Here is a 16,278-nt window from a genome sequence, read left to right on the forward strand (position 1 = left end):
GTGAAAACTACTAGAAACTAACATCCTTAGACAAAAGCTGCAAAATCTAATAAACTATTTATCAATAAACTGCGACAATTCGAAGACAGCATAAATACTATTACTTTGTCATATAACTATGTAATAAAATATGATTTTGATTTACTTAATCAAAACTAAATATATTATCAAAATGTTACCGAAAACCACTATTGTGTTTCTTATATGCGTTTGCTATGTTATTGATGTATTACTGATATTATTATGTAACTAAATTATGCAATATTGTCCTTATTAGGTAAATATTGAAAAATTTATAATAAAGAACAGATAGTGGATGGCTCCACGTGATAAGCAACTAAGCTAATAAGCCTTCATGACGTGCTGCTCTTTATTTCGTGGTTTCCTGTCCTGTCGAACCAGTCGTATGAACTCAACAATAATTATTTATCACTATTGAATTTTGATTATTAACAATAACTACTGACTACGACTATCGACAATAACTATGGATTATGTCTATTGACTATCAACTCTTATTCTATCCACCACATGCGGACTATTATGGACATAAAATTATTATTATTTAATTATGAATGTAAAATTATTATTCCACTTTCTAAATATTGACTATTATTCTATCTTCAAAATTCAATAATGTAATGTAAATTCAAATGTAACTATCTTTACATATTTATATATTCATTGCAACCACTAATATTTAGTCTAATAAATGCCTGGCTGATGGTAGATAGTATACATCAATACAGCCTAAAACCCGAAAGTCTAAACGGTGTCCGCCGATAACATCGCGGCAAAAACATCGCGGACGAAAACGTAGCGGAGTAAACAACGCAATGCGAAAACGTCGTGCTACAAAACATCGTGGGAGAAAACATCGCAAAGAGAAAACATCGCAGTTCTAAAACATCGCGGTACAAAATATCGTCGTCGAAAATAAAGCAGTTCAAAAACTTCGCAGTTTAAAAACATCGTCGTCGAAAATATAGTGGTAAAAAAATAAAGTATCTACAAATCATCGCATGACGATAACATCGCAGATATGCTTTTTTCAGGTTTTAATAATTGTAAATGGATATTCCCATAATGATTTTTGAGCGCAAGATGTAAAGAAGGATAATTTTTACTTTCACATTTTTTTATTAACTAATAAATTTTTGCTGAAAGAGTAAGAAGAAACTTAAGCATAGAAAACTAAATGCAACTTATAGATTATACTTTTCATGAAAAATTACCAGTGAAAACTTTACAAAAACTGATTTATTAATGGCCTTTGTTAGTTAACTATGTCGGTTTAAAATTCTATTCAATGCTATAAGTTGCATTAATTTTCTATGCTTAAGTTTCTTTTTTATTTTCTCAGCAAAAATTTATTGATTAATAAAAAATATGAAAGTAAAAATTATCCTTCTTTCCATCTTGTGCTCACAAATCATTACGGGAATATCCATGTATAGTTATTAAAGCCTGAAAAAAGCATGTCTGCGATGTTATCGTCATGCGATAATTTGTAGATACTTTATTTTTTACCACGATATTTTCGACGACGATGTTTTTAAACTGCGAAGTTTTTGAAGCGCTTTATTTTCGACGACGATGTTTTGTAGCACGATGTTTTAGAACTGCGATGTTTTCTCTTTGCGATGTTTTCTTCCACGATGTTTTGTAGCACGACGTTTTCGCCTTGCGTTGTTTTCTCCGCGACGTTTTCGTCTGCGATGTTTTTGCCGCGATGTTTTCGGCTGTAACCGTCTAAACGATGGTGTATCTGTTCTACTGATGGTCTCGTGTTTCTTCCTGTCGAACCAGTGGCCTCAAAGCTCTTGATGACGTAGTAACAGCATTATTGCAATGAACTCTCTTCGAAATTCACGATGAGCGATAATGTAACTGTTGCCGCTTTCATAAAATACTTTTACAGCATAAGCACATTATGCTCCCGTCCACTGCATTGTTAGTAAAAATGCTTTAAAGTTTCTTATAAGTTGGTGGTAGAATAGCTCTCCCCACTCGAGACGAACTCAAACAAGCGTTGTTGCCAAATCGCCCCATTCATTGCCATACCCTGTATTTATACCAGTAGTCGGCATTTAGAACATCACGTAATATATTACTTTGTACAATAATTGTTTGCTATCACCTAAAAATGAATTTGCTGACTTTTATTTCAAATTAATAATAACACTCTTAGTTTCAACTTGAGACTTCAAATATAGTAATGAGACGCAAAAATTCAACCTAGTAAAATATTTTATTTTGTATTACAAGCAGAAAATGAGAAAGATAAAATATTCTAATGGGTAAGATATTAAATTTCATTTCAAGATTCCATTTAATCATCATCAGAGAACTGTATTATTTTTCCATTCCCCTTTTAATAATATGAATGGATTTCATGCTTTTCTCCCAAACAGTTCGCATGTAAGAAAAATATACCTTTTATGAAAATTCAAAGCCTTACACTCAATACAATGTGAACGAAAAAAAATACTATCGTTGCCAGAAAATTCTTGTTATAATAAAAATATATTCTGAAATTCCGTTCACAGTGTGCATTATAAACACAAAGAATTCGTGTTAAAAAACATTCAAAAATATACATGGAATATAGCAAATATTGAGCACCGAACATTGCCTAAATACTTAATATAAAATGCTAAAATTTGCGACAAATGGCTAAATAATTTAGTCGAATTAAATATGAATTCATCAATTTCTGAGGGCAGCATGATTACGGAACAACCGTCGAAAACATGGGTAGACCTTTGAACACATGATAGTTGAATCCTACTAGTTGTAGAATGCATCATCACGATGATTGGCGATATTGTGATATATTTGGCCCGTGTCCCCATTTTTTTGTTTAACTCATCACTAGTTCTGACAAACTCTGATTAGTAAGATTTTTAGAGATATCACCAAGCTGTGAACACATAATAAGACGAACAAATTTAAACTAAGTTACAAAGCAATTATACATATAAATGTAAAAAAATATGCAAATATTTACGCAAATGTGTACGAATGCGGAAAGTCCAAACAAATATAAACAATTTTATAGTACATGCAAAAACATTATAGAAAATTTATAGTAATACTAAACAATAAAAAAATATTATTCGTATTTTATATCAACATTAATGAAACGTAATACAAAAACCTTTTTTAAATCAATGAAAGGCAGACTGGTTTTCTAATTGATTTAAGAGAGATTGCCATAAAAATTAATTATATTTCTTATTATGTACTATTTTAAAAATTCAGTTTCAGTTTTAGAACGCCTTTTGGTCTAAAAAGCAAACAAAGCCCTATCTAGAAGAATTCGTTGAAGGTGATGCTAATGGAAGACGGATGCTATTGGAAAAGAATTGTTCTGTTGACATATAATTACAGTTAGCTATAAATATAAGAACTGCGTTGACGTTTGTACAAGCCGCTTTTTAAAAGTTAAAAAGCGCAAAAAACATGGGTGATAGATCAGGAGATTTTGTAAAGATATTAGCAAAAGGTATGGATTTGATAGTCGTTTCTTCTTCCATTTTTCTAGAAAATTAACAGTCCCCTTAAAAATCTTCGTTTAAATTCCTTTTAGCCGTGTTTTAAGATTTTTTTCTTCTCTTTGATGATAATAAATGGATCTCTTTTACTGAAGTCATTCAAGTAAAACCAAGATTTGTAAAATATGGCAACATTTTAAGATTTTCTCCTAATAAATGTTTTTCATAAAAAATTCTGTAGACGATGCACATTGTGTTTTTTTGCCTTTTTAAGATTAATTTAAGATTCAATATTAATAACTTTGCTTACAGTTGATACTGAGCGTTTAAATGATTTTGCAACTGTCCTTTGAATTGGAGAATTTTCTTTTAACATTAAATATCTTACTTTTGCAACATTCGAAATATTCCGTTTTTTCCTTGAGTGTGTATTGGGAATAATGTTTCCACTTGAAGTTAAATTTTGACTTTTTTGCCTTTATTGTTGATAACATTACCTATCGTAGCTTTAGACATCGAAAATCCATGGTTTTCACAACGTGTTTTTAATAATTAAATACAAATAATGTACTTCGGAAAGAACAAAAATGTAACCTTCTGTCCACTGGTTCTTTAAAAGCGATATTTTGCATGAAACCAAAACTATCAACTAGCAGACGATAATTTATACTTTCGAAAATATAGTTAAAACAATTTCGATCAGAAGATTTGTTTTTTACAGCAAAGAAAAATTTTCTAAAAAATGTGCAAACAGCCTTTATATAAAACTAATAACGTGGAACAGAAACATCTGTATTTTTGTTCTTTGTAAAATTATATAAAACTAATAAACGTGGAACAGAAACATCTGTATTTTTATACTTTGTAAAATTCCGAATACTGGTATTCCGGTACAACGTTTTAAAAAGCAACTGAATATCAATAATGTATTTTTTATCTGATTTCACAATCGTCAGTTGATACCTTTCTGACTCACAAAAATGCATAAAATAAGGAAGCATTAATTTCTTTGACTCAGTTAAAACTAAACAGTATCAAACATCTTAATAAAATGACAAATAAGAAAAGGAACAAAAAATTTCACTATATGTGAAAAAAGTTATTAATTATCATATGCTTCTGCGAATACGTTTCTTCGTAAATTTTGCCAAATGGTAGCAGATTCCAATGAAAAGTGAAACGACACATTTGCAGTGATTCGATGCAAAATCTCATTTGAAGACTAATAACCTTTTTGGGCTTATGATTAAATATAATATAAGAACATTACAAATTAACACAAAACATCTTATAATAAGACTTTATGAGCTAATGATTGTTGTTAGGTCGGTAATCGATCTCGTTCGCAGGACCTTTTTCAAAATGTTAGTTATATTTCTAAATTTCTGATATTTGTTATTGGATTGCAATCACATTTAATCACAATCACTAGAAAAGTAATAAAAATTTAAATGCATTTTTTTACAAATTTATTCAAAAAACTGAAAATTTTTCATCAAAATTAACAAAAACGTCAATCATCACTGAGAGAAAAAAATAATCATTATAAAAACATATTTTTTACTTTATTTTTATGTATATTAACCATAAACATACAGTGAAGTAAAATAATTAGAAAATATTTATTAACTAGTTATGTATGGCTAAATATGTTAGTCAACACACAAAAAATAAAAACAATGCATACATTATCGAAGGAAAAATAACATAATTTAAATTTTCTAATTTTTTTACGCTTAGTCTACATCATGCATAATAACATAAGAACATTGTGTGCAAAATTTCAAGTGATTCTATAAGAAAATTTTAGAGTTATCATAATTTCTGTGAACATAAATCACAAAAAAAGATTTATCAAAAAAGTATAATTTAAAGTTCTCAGATTAACATTACATGACATATATACACAACAATTTAAGTTGCCGAACAAAAATGAGAACATGCGTAATAAAAAGACTTTGTCAGTTTCTACGGGCTAATTGAAATGCTTAAAATTATTCAGTTAACAAATAACATAATGACGGACGAAAATTGTATTTTTAATTTGCCCTTTAATCTTTCACTTCCGCTGTGGAAGACTATAACTTCCGCTTTGTCATCTCTCAGAAAAACTGGGTTATCTCCACTTCTAACAAACATATCAAGAAAAGCAAAGTTGCTTTTGATAACCAAGAATATGGCCTTTAAAATTGTGTAAAAGAAAATTCAGATTTTTGGCCAAAATCAGCCTTTATGTACATATATATATATATATATATATATATATATAAACTTAAAGCATATAAATTTAGAATTAAATTGGAATAAAAGCAGGGCAACTCCTCAACAATATTAATAATTTCAACCGTGTATAAGAAGTTTAACACAATATCTAAACGAATAAGAAATAAAATAAGAATTAATAGTAGAAAAAACTCGAAAAATAAAAATGCGAAAGTGAAAATATAAAAAATTATAAAAAATATAAAAATTAATCTCTTTTACTGAAACTCCCATTCAGAACTCATCAGGGGAAAATGAATTAAAGCTTCATAAAAGTCGATTAATATGTTTCGAAAACATGTTTCATTCTCCTGGTTTATTTGAGATCAAAAACTGGAGAAAGATTCAAAGAAAGTTTCATTTCAGACGTTAAAATTCATATAAAACCGAAAAATCGAATCTCAAATGTATCAGAATTTAAAAAAATAAAAAAAAAGTTTTTAATTTTTAGTCTATTCTTATGTTTCGTTTTGTATATATACATATATTGGTAATTTATATTATTACTTCTATATAGTACTCGTAGTATTAAGTATATTTAATACGAGATACCTGGGTATATGAATACGGATAATTTTCGAAAAAGATATATGAATATCTGTTGCGTCGGAAGCATTGATCATCTATAGATACTAAAGGAACAAAATATTAATGCACATCTATTTCATAACAGATTGAAATATCTTTGGCTCTAACAATAAAAATTAAATTTTGATAGCGGCTCAAACTATAAAGTGTAAGAAATGAGGAAGTGCGGTTACCTGAAGCAAGTTACGAAACAATTTCATGAAAGGTTTCTGGAAGTGCTTTTTCCTTAGCTTTGTTGTGAAATCTAATGAATGTATTCTTTACATTGAATTATCACAGTATTATATCTCTGAAGTCCGTAAGAATAGTTCCAATTTATGCTTTGGATTGAAAGTACGGCATAAGTTGGACCATTAAAGAGGAAGAGGAGATAAAGTACGGGGAATTGAGTGATCGGAATTCGGTAAATCTTGAAATAGGAATTCCATGGTATGTATTAAAGAGTAAATGAATGCTTGTTCACTAAAGGAAGGAGTCAAACGACATCTTATTCGGGGGTTTCGAATGCTTAGCGGCGCAAAACTAAAATTTTATTTATTTATTTTTTTCGTGTTGAGCTTCCAATCATTCATGTGGGGAGCACGCATTGGAAATGTCAAGTTGCGGGGGCTGGAGGGAAGAGGCAATGAGAGAGGCAGAACTAACGCGCGCATGCGCATTGGCGGGAAAAGATGGTAACCCGCGAGAAAATCGATCGAAAACGCGTGGGCGGAAGACTATTGAAGCAAAAGGTCTGTATAAAAGCGAGCGAAACGCGACAAAAGATTTCATATTTAACGCAGAAGCAACAGCTCGCAGAACATCTCACCTCATCTCCAGCCAGCTGAAAATTCTACAGAGAGACATTCATCTTTGTTCTATAAAGCCACAGGTGGGAAATGCTTTGAATAGTTTTGAACTTTTAAGAAAAATAAAATTAAATGATGGTATTTTAAATTTAGAAACCTATCATATCAGTAAATTCATCTGGAATAAGATATTTTATTCTCTTAGCTTTCAATAATTATTCTATTTATGATTATTTAAAAATGAATTCCTTTTCTGTTTTATGTTTTAGATAATAATTATACTCAATTAATTATTATTTTTCGTAAATTATGAACTAAAAACTGTATAAAGTATGTAACGTCTTTTATATCAGACGTATTATAAATATTTCCTTTAAATGTTTTACCAGTACAATGAATGTATTTTATTTGTATATTTCTTCAACAAGATACTTGATAATAGTAATAATAATAATAAACGCTGCATAATCGCTAAATAAAGAATCTAAGTTTCTCTTAGTTTTAATGTGAAAATGATTTGTTGATTAGAAATGTTATTTAATGTAAATTAAGTTAGACATAGAATTGGTTAAAGTAAATTTAATAATTTTGGCTTCTTATAATTTGTTTTTGTCTAATGATCTTATTCAGTGACATGTAAAAAGACAAGAAGCACTATAAACAAGACTATAAGATGAAAATGTATTAATAAAATAAGTATTTGTTAAATATAGCTCTCTGATTTATCTTCATAAAAATTCATGTTTACATTGCCATCTTTTCGCTAAATTTTAAACCTCGGAATCCCAAACGATCGATAGTTTTAGAAAAGGGTAGAAAGAAATAAAAAATATTCTTAGGAAAAGGTATTTGGATATCATAACAAAAATCGTGTTCTATAAATATAAGTAGGAAAAGTTTTTTTATCATGACAGTGTAAAAATAAAATTTAAATTTTAAATTTATCTGAATATTCATTTTGGCCGAAAAGCATTAATTACCAGTAGAAAATTTTATTTTGCCTAATACGGAGATACTAACGTCTTACGAAATAATAATATTTTATTAATTATAATTAAAAATTTTAGATGAAATAGAGATACAATATTTAACATCGAAGACGATAATTATTTCATTCAGTTTCCAGCAGATGTTTCCGTGATAATATTTGTTGCTTCAGAATTAAATGTCGTTGAAGAAAATAAGAAGAAAATTTGGGTAAGTTTGGAAAACCTGTTCAATAGAACACTCAACATGCATGGCAGCGAAATCAAGTAAGGATTTTCCACTGAAAGAAGTGAATGAAGTTTGGGTATAAATACACAAATCTAAAAGTTTAATGTCTTTTAAATTTAAATTAAATTGTTTGTGAACCATAGGAAACAAATTAAAATATAAAACAAAAATATTCTGTAAAGAGTATTTACTTTAAGGATTCTAAAGATATTTTGTTTCTCATTTTCGGAAAATTATTCTAATGAAAATCGTAAGTAATGCTGTAGTTAGTATTTCTTTTTATATTTCATATTCGTACAAGTACAAGTACAATGAAATATTTTTGTGTTTTCTAATAATGAGGTTTTTTTACAAGAATACAAAATCAGAGCAATGCCGAAATTACAGTGCTTAATTTATGGTATCGTTTGTTGATAAATTTGTAGTAGAAAAATTTATGTGAAAAATGGTTATGTTAAAAAAGCTGGTTTTTAATTATCACACTGTTTATGTTGTATTTCAGCCATAGTTTCCCAAATGGACAATTTGTGTCTTGGCCACCGGTTGCATACTTATCTATGTTTAAAAATAACTTGAAATAATGAGCACTAACAATTTTAAGCTTCTCGAGGTGTTAAATCCAAATAATTTGTAAGGAGATCCGGGGTTCGAATCCCGGCGATGGCATTGCAGAGGTTTTCTGGCTTCGAAAATATTCTGTATAATTCTAGATGTGTGCCGGAGTGAAATGGGGTGAACGATAATTCGCCACCACCAGGATTCAGTGAATGGACCATTTCTTTCTCAGCCACCCTTTAAATGAAGGACAATGTAAGGTAATTTCTCTCTTCTTACAGCTTGCCTTCGTAGTGTAATATACGAGTAAAAACACGCCTGGCTAGAATTCGGAGCTTGGCTCAAGGCGAAGTCATTGCACCTTTTTATGTCTCTATTTTCAAAATGAAATTCCTAATGAGTATTTTTATGAAGATATTCTGTACATAATTAAAAATATATATGGAAATATGCGCTGATTAGGCAGTTCAGCAAATGATAATAAATGCTAATTCAGAAGTCAAACAACAAAAATCAGCGTTATATTTTCAAAATTTTCACAGAACTAGTTTCGATGGTTTTACCGAACCACCATCCTCAGCTGCAAAACCGCAAATGAACAGGATAGGAAATAATGATTAGATAAGATAAGAAAGCCTGGACAAGAATAAGCAAGTAGCGCCATCTGTTGGTGAAACCAGAACTAAAACATAATTTCTTCAGAAAGATTTTTTTGAATGTGAAAGCCTCTAGAAAATCCAGTTCTCCAATAGAAGATAGATCTCAAAAAAAATCTTTCTGTTGTAGTTATCAATCCTAATTCCAATCCATCTTTGCCTTCGGCCTTTAAAGAAATTATGGGTTTTCATCCGCAGACAACCCGTTGGCGCCGTTCCATTTTTACTCGCCAAGCTCGCGTTTCATCGACGATGAGGCGAGCCGTAAACGTGATACTTTGTAAACGTGATTTTTAGTGCAGGTAAATTCTAGTTAGCAGACTAAACAATATATTAAGCATATGGTAGTAAAAATTCACAGATAATAAGCATGTAGATGTAAAACTAACAGGTTAAACGTGATATACGGAAATAAATTGGTATTAAATTTAAACAGAAATTAATTATTAAACTATTAACAGAAATTAAATATTAAATTATTAACAGAAATCAATATATAAGCAATTATAACAGAAATAAAAATTCATTTAAAAAATATAAATTAGTATTAATGTACTGAAATTGACAATAAACAATAATAAAAATAAAAGCATTACTTAATTATTTAAAATGCACATTTTTGCGGAGTACGAAAACGAATTATTTGAGCGTTTCGAAACCTCATGGTTCTGCGTGCGTACAGCTGTTAATAATTAAGAACACAACGTGAACAGCCGTGTTACAAATTAGCATTCACCCCTCCCGCTTTATTTTCTTCCTTTCATCCCGAACCGAGAACCGGGATCTATGTACGAAAATATTTCTATCTATTCGTTGTTAAAAAATTAAGAAAAAAAAAGTAATAAATAAAAGAAGAATAATAGAAATCTGCAAATGCGAAGAACCACAGTGATAACGAAACAAAATGGACGCAAGATGAATGGTTGTAACAAGCGAATAGGTTGAATCCGTTGGGTTACCAGATTTTAACTATTATCGCCAAATTTGGCAATGTTTACATTCACCGGGTTCTCTCCGGAAGTGCTTCCGAAATTATGTTTTAGTTCTGGTTTCACCAACAGATGGCGCCACTTGCTTATTCTTGTCCAGGCTTTCTTATCTTATCTAATCATTATTTCCTATCCTGTTCATTTGCGGTTTTGCAGCTGAGGATGGTGGTTCGGTAAAACCATCGAAACTAGTTCTGTGAAAATTTTGAAAATATAACGCTGATTTTTGTTGTTTGACTTCTGAATTCGGCTTGTTATTGTGTCTTAATAATAAATGCTGTTTTAGGCCGCAGACTGCATAAAAAGATCTCCCGCCAGCATGGTGCCCGCGAACAATCAGATGGATATTACTGTTATAGTCCAAAAAATGCAAAATTACATTTATCGATGCTCACTCGTACACCAGAAAGAAAACACATTGCTAAATCATAGATTTATAAAATTTAAAAAATCTGATTTGGACACTACATGGCTTCCTTGCATGGCCTGTTAAACTGTCCACATTTTTGCTGCACTTCATTTAAACTTACGTCGTTAGAATTATTCTAATTATTTTTACTTCATTAACCAATCCCTCAAGCCAAGCTGAAAATGACATCCAAAACTGCAAATTTTGAAATTAAATGTGATAAGGGAATCAAACTTCATAAAATTTTATTTTTTCATAACGAGTATAAACCTTTCATAAATATAAGTGAGGGAACTGGGAGACAGTGTTCAGTGTCAGATTTCGTTATTTGCCCTAAATTAGATTTACTGTAGTTCGAAGTATATAACTATGAGCAACGATTGCGGAAATAAAAGCCGGGTAAGAGGGTGGATATATATAGTATATATATATATATATATTTGTAATAATAAAATTCCATAGTCAAGAATACACTTAAAATTCTATCTGTATGTTCTTTTCATTTTTAATGGCGACGGTCTCTTATTTGAAAGTACGTGGAATTAAATCCACAGCCCCGTAGTCCAGTTGTTTTTCCCGCCTTTTCTACACGAACAGTTTTAGAATGTTCTGGAGATATCTAAAGCGAACTGTATTGGCTGACGAGGCTGACGTCATTTCTTGGAAGCTCCGCCTTTCCAGAGGCTATAAAAGGACTCGCAAAAGAATATCGGGGCTTTTTCTTTAATGTCACGACGCAGTAAACTTCCTACAAAAAGTTATTAATAATTTTTTTTTATTTACTCCGGATATCTGATTTTGTAACTGCGATTTTCTCCTGAAATATAATAAATGGATCCTGTTTTTTTAAAACTTATCGTCTGATAATTTAACCTACGACAAAAGCTGGTACATGACACACACACATATATATAAATTAAAGTAAAGTAAAAAGAACTAACGATAAAACACCTATGTGGTCAAAAACTTTGCGCATTGTGCTGCAAAATTTAGGAAAAGGTTAAAAGAAAAATTTTAGTTCGTACGCTAAAAACCGCTTAAATACTGTGGTTCCATGAAAACATTAACATAATATTATATATATATATATATATGTATATATATTATATTATATATATATATGCGATGTACCAGCTTTTGTCCGGAATAAATAGATTGGTGAAAAATCATAGATGTAGTCGTAGCTTAAATTATCAGACGATACTTTTAAAAAACAGGATCCATTTATTATTGGTCAGGAAAAATAGCAATTACAAAAGTCTGCTCTCCGGAGTAAATAAAAAAGAATTACTAATAACTTTTTGTATGAAGTTTACTGCATCGTTACATTAAAGAAAAGACCCCGATATTCCTTTGCGAGTCCTTTTATAGCCTCTGGAAAGGCGGAGCTTCCAAGAAATGACGTCAGCCTCGTCAGCCAATCCAGTTCGCTTTAACTATTTACAGAACATTCTATAACTGCACGCGTAGAAAAGGCGGGAATAACAACTTGACTACGGGGCTGTGTATTTAATTCCATGTACTTTCAAATAAGAGACCGTCGCCATTAAAAATGAAAAGAACATACAGTTAGAATTTTAAATGTATTCTTGACTATGGAATTTTATTATTACACACACATATATATACATATATAAATCAAAGTAAAGTAAAAAGAGCAAACGATAAAAGACCTATGTGGTCAAAAACTTTGCGCATTGTGCTTCAAAATTTAGAAAAAGGTTAAAAGAAAAATCCTAGTTCGTACGCTAAACAAAAGCCGCTTAAATACTGTGGTTCTGTGAAAACATTAACATAATATTATTTATATATATAATATATCAGCTCTTATGCATGAGGCACTACAGAAACACTTTCACTCTTTTCTTTTTCGTTTTTTTTTTTTTTTTTTTTTTTTGCCGTTTAGAAAAAAAAAGAAAAAGAAAAAAGTGAGCTACGACACAACTAGATATTATAACAGTTCCATTCACAAAACTTTAACGTTCTATGGCTATTCTTTTTTGAGTTATGTGAGATTATGTACAAACGTCACGAAAAAATACATTTTGCGATCGTTTTTGAAAAAAGAACACTTTATTCTGTCCGTAAGTAGAGACGTCGCGCAAAAAGAGTCAAAATGAATTTGGGAGCGTCGAAATAGATATTTCAATTGAAATATGATATCCAAAATATTTCGCGATTATAATACTTCCTTTGTGCCATACGCGGAAATAAAATAAAAAAATATACTAAGATATTAATATAAGAGGTAAAAAATACTTTTTTCTAATTAGAATAACGTAAGCCGCCCAATCGAGGTAGTGGTTAGTGATTCTGATTCCCGCGTCTAAAGGCCTGGGTTCGAATCCCGAAAAAAGCATCGATATTTGTAAATGTATAGTGTCTGCGCGGCATGGGAGCACTCTAAATATCCGAACAGCCGAAAGTTCTCGGGAGAGGTTGCGGTAGGGGAAGGAGTGGGAGAAACCCTCGGAACCATCTACCCGGGGTGTTCACCTTCAAAATTGGAGTCGGAACTAAGTCGTAGTATCACCTGTATGTTGCCAATGAAAGGCCCAAACTTTCCTATTTACCACGACGAATTTCGTGGGCTTGTTCTGATATCAGACAAACGATATTAGTCACTACACCAACAATAGAATAATATAAGGCTGCAATGATTCATAGAATTTACCGCTAGGTATTAAAAAATTAAATTCGTTTTAATTTTCACCAATTAGATATATTATTAAAAGAAGCAAATTAGAGATTCAAATTATCAAGAAGCGCATTTATTGAATTTACAATTTTAATTGATTACACAGGGTAAATGGGAACGATAGAATAAAGATCTTATGCTTTGGCAACAGCTGTACAGTGAGAATCAGTTACACACTAGGGCGCGTAGAAAATAAATTAAAGATCTAACGTTTTACTCAATGGCAACACACGTCAGTGTGAGTGCACGATATATGGTACTTATGGCTACTTTACTTTCTTTTTTCGTGAGTTTGTAAAGTTTGTGAGGTTTTTATCGGAGCCGAAAACATGAAATATAAGCAATGCAGAGAATTGAAGTTTGTGCCTTTCGATATGAACCTGAGGTGAATTTCCTATTACATAACGACGAGACGCTGTAGGAAGGCAGAAAAACCTTACATGTTATTTAACTGAACTCTGTCACCGCAAAGTCGCCAGTAACGCCCGAGCATTAAGACATCGGCAGGTTGCCAAAAGCCTACGGCCATTTTCTACCTCTTGCTTTCTACCTTCAAGTCAGTGAATGTCTTATTGGTTTCCGAACAGTTGAAGGACATAACGGTCATTTTTTGAAAGGACTTCCCTTTCCTTTGTTTATCATCAACATTTAGATATTGATGCTCGCACTTGCAATCCTGTCCCAAGGGAAAATTGCACACATTGGGTGAAAGTGAACAAAGATCCCCAAGAAAGAAGTAATCACTTCACTGAAGTAGGTTACTGCTAACGCTGTAGAGTTCTACTTGTCGGAGGAGGAAGGAAATTCACTCCAACAGAAATTCGTATACACGAGCGTTTTAGATATTTGAGGGGAATATATTTTGATTTCTCTCATGGGAAAGAGTTTAAGGGAAACTGAGGAGACGATGACTCTATTACCAAATGCTGTTGGCGATGTATTATAGTCCACCACATTTGTGGATTAATTTCTGGCGCCGCTAAAGTGTCAATTAGAATTGTATTGACGATCTAGACCTTTCGATGATAACTCAACGCTTTTCCACCTACACCACGAAGACACGTTACAAAGAGGGAGAAACTACATTACAAGTTTCCGAGACATGGTCATTTTTAGAGGTTTTATTTTAGCAGGATGGGATTTTGTATGTTAACTGGAAACAGCATACTATTTTCCTTCGGAGCTTAGTAATAAAGAAGTGGATGTTTTACTTTCCAGTCACCCAAATTTTAAAAAACAATACAATTGTAATTTATAAAGATCTTATCTTACGTAGAGTGGCAATACTATGGTAATTGATTATTTTTCATAATGTGGTGAAGGCAAATTGAAGATTTTACGTTTCGCGCAATCTTAATTAATACTTGGGGCAAAAGTTTGCAAAATTAAAACTCGTTTTTCATAAATTGGCGAAAAATCCACACATTTGATTCTTCAACATTTAATAAATTGTTTTTTGATATTGCTTCACGCTGGATATAAATTACGTTGTTTTTCTGCTCTGCCAAATACATTAATAATTAAAGCTGTTCGACAGTGCCCAATATCTTGAGAGTATTTCGCCTGTATGTTGTTTTCTTAGCGAATACTCTAATTAGACAATGAAAACGATTTTACAGAGAACTTATGCAAAAGAGTCTCTCGTTGAAGTTTGAAACCATTTAGACCTTTTTATGTTTCTTTTTCCTGTTAGCAATTTTTTTTATAAACTCTATGTATATTGCTCCAGTATCTTTTTAATCGTTAATAATGCTATTAAATTTGAGAGAAATTCATTTTTAAATAACGAATTTTTAATTAAAATTTTTTAAACATCTCCGGGTGGGAGGACTACGAAATTATTTTTTCAGTTCTCTCGTTTTGCCTTCTGAAAAATAGACAGCACTGCACATTTGAAGAAATTTTTCCTTACAAGTCTCCCACGCAAGCGACCCAATAATATAAATGCACATATCTTAAATAATTAAGTATTTTCTTCATTAAATAAGTGAACAAGTCCACACTCAGCATTAATTTGCGATGAATCAATATTATTGAAAATGTTTTCTATCTATTGTTTAGCTTTCCTGTTTTGAACAGCTCATTTTAACTATCAGATTATATGGGCTTTCTAATTTCAATTTCTGCGCAACTAATTTTAAAATTAGCAAGTCTGTCCTAATTTTAAAGATTATTGGAGAAGCGACAAGGATCAGCACAATATTCATGAACATGCAGGACTAGTTTTGAAGGTTTAAATGCAGAGCCTGCTTCTTCAGCTACAAAAGTGCAAATGACGAAAGAGAAAGCAGCGATAAAATAAGACAATAAATTCGGCGATAAGATGGTGCATTATTTTAACTCAAAAACTGTTTTAAGAGTTAAATTATAATGTACATATCAACATAAGGTGGCAATTTATTTTCAATCTCGTGATTTTTGTATTTTATAATTTTCAATTAGTTAAAAAAAAAATTAAAACACTTTGAAACTTCAAGGTTTAATCGTAATTTTTTTTAAGTCCCTTTTTATTTACGTTGGTATGTGGAGTCGTAATCATAAACACCTGGTGACATTTTCCGCTCAGCGTTTGTTTCTGGTGCCTTAGTAACAATCAATGTTGTTGTTTTGCATGATGCAAA

The 16,278-nt window shown here is 31.1% G+C and overlaps 1 protein-coding gene across 1 annotated transcript in view; it reads left to right on the forward strand.

Moving 5' to 3' along the window:
* The first annotated feature begins 7,081 nt into the window (after window positions 1–7,081).
* The window catches only part of LOC118182970 (uncharacterized), a 67,806-nt gene continuing 58,609 nt past the window's right edge, over window positions 7,082–16,278 (forward strand). The window contains exon 1 of the mRNA XM_085812088.1: window positions 7,082–7,218. The gene's annotated coding sequence lies outside the window, so the exon portion shown is untranslated. The remainder of the gene's footprint in view (window positions 7,219–16,278) is intronic.

Source organism: Stegodyphus dumicola, chromosome 2, assembly GCF_044657685.1.
Source record: "Stegodyphus dumicola isolate Sdum_Otavi_A_Nest chromosome 2, ASM4465768v1".
In the NCBI taxonomy this organism is placed as follows: Eukaryota; Metazoa; Arthropoda; class Arachnida; order Araneae; family Eresidae; genus Stegodyphus; species Stegodyphus dumicola.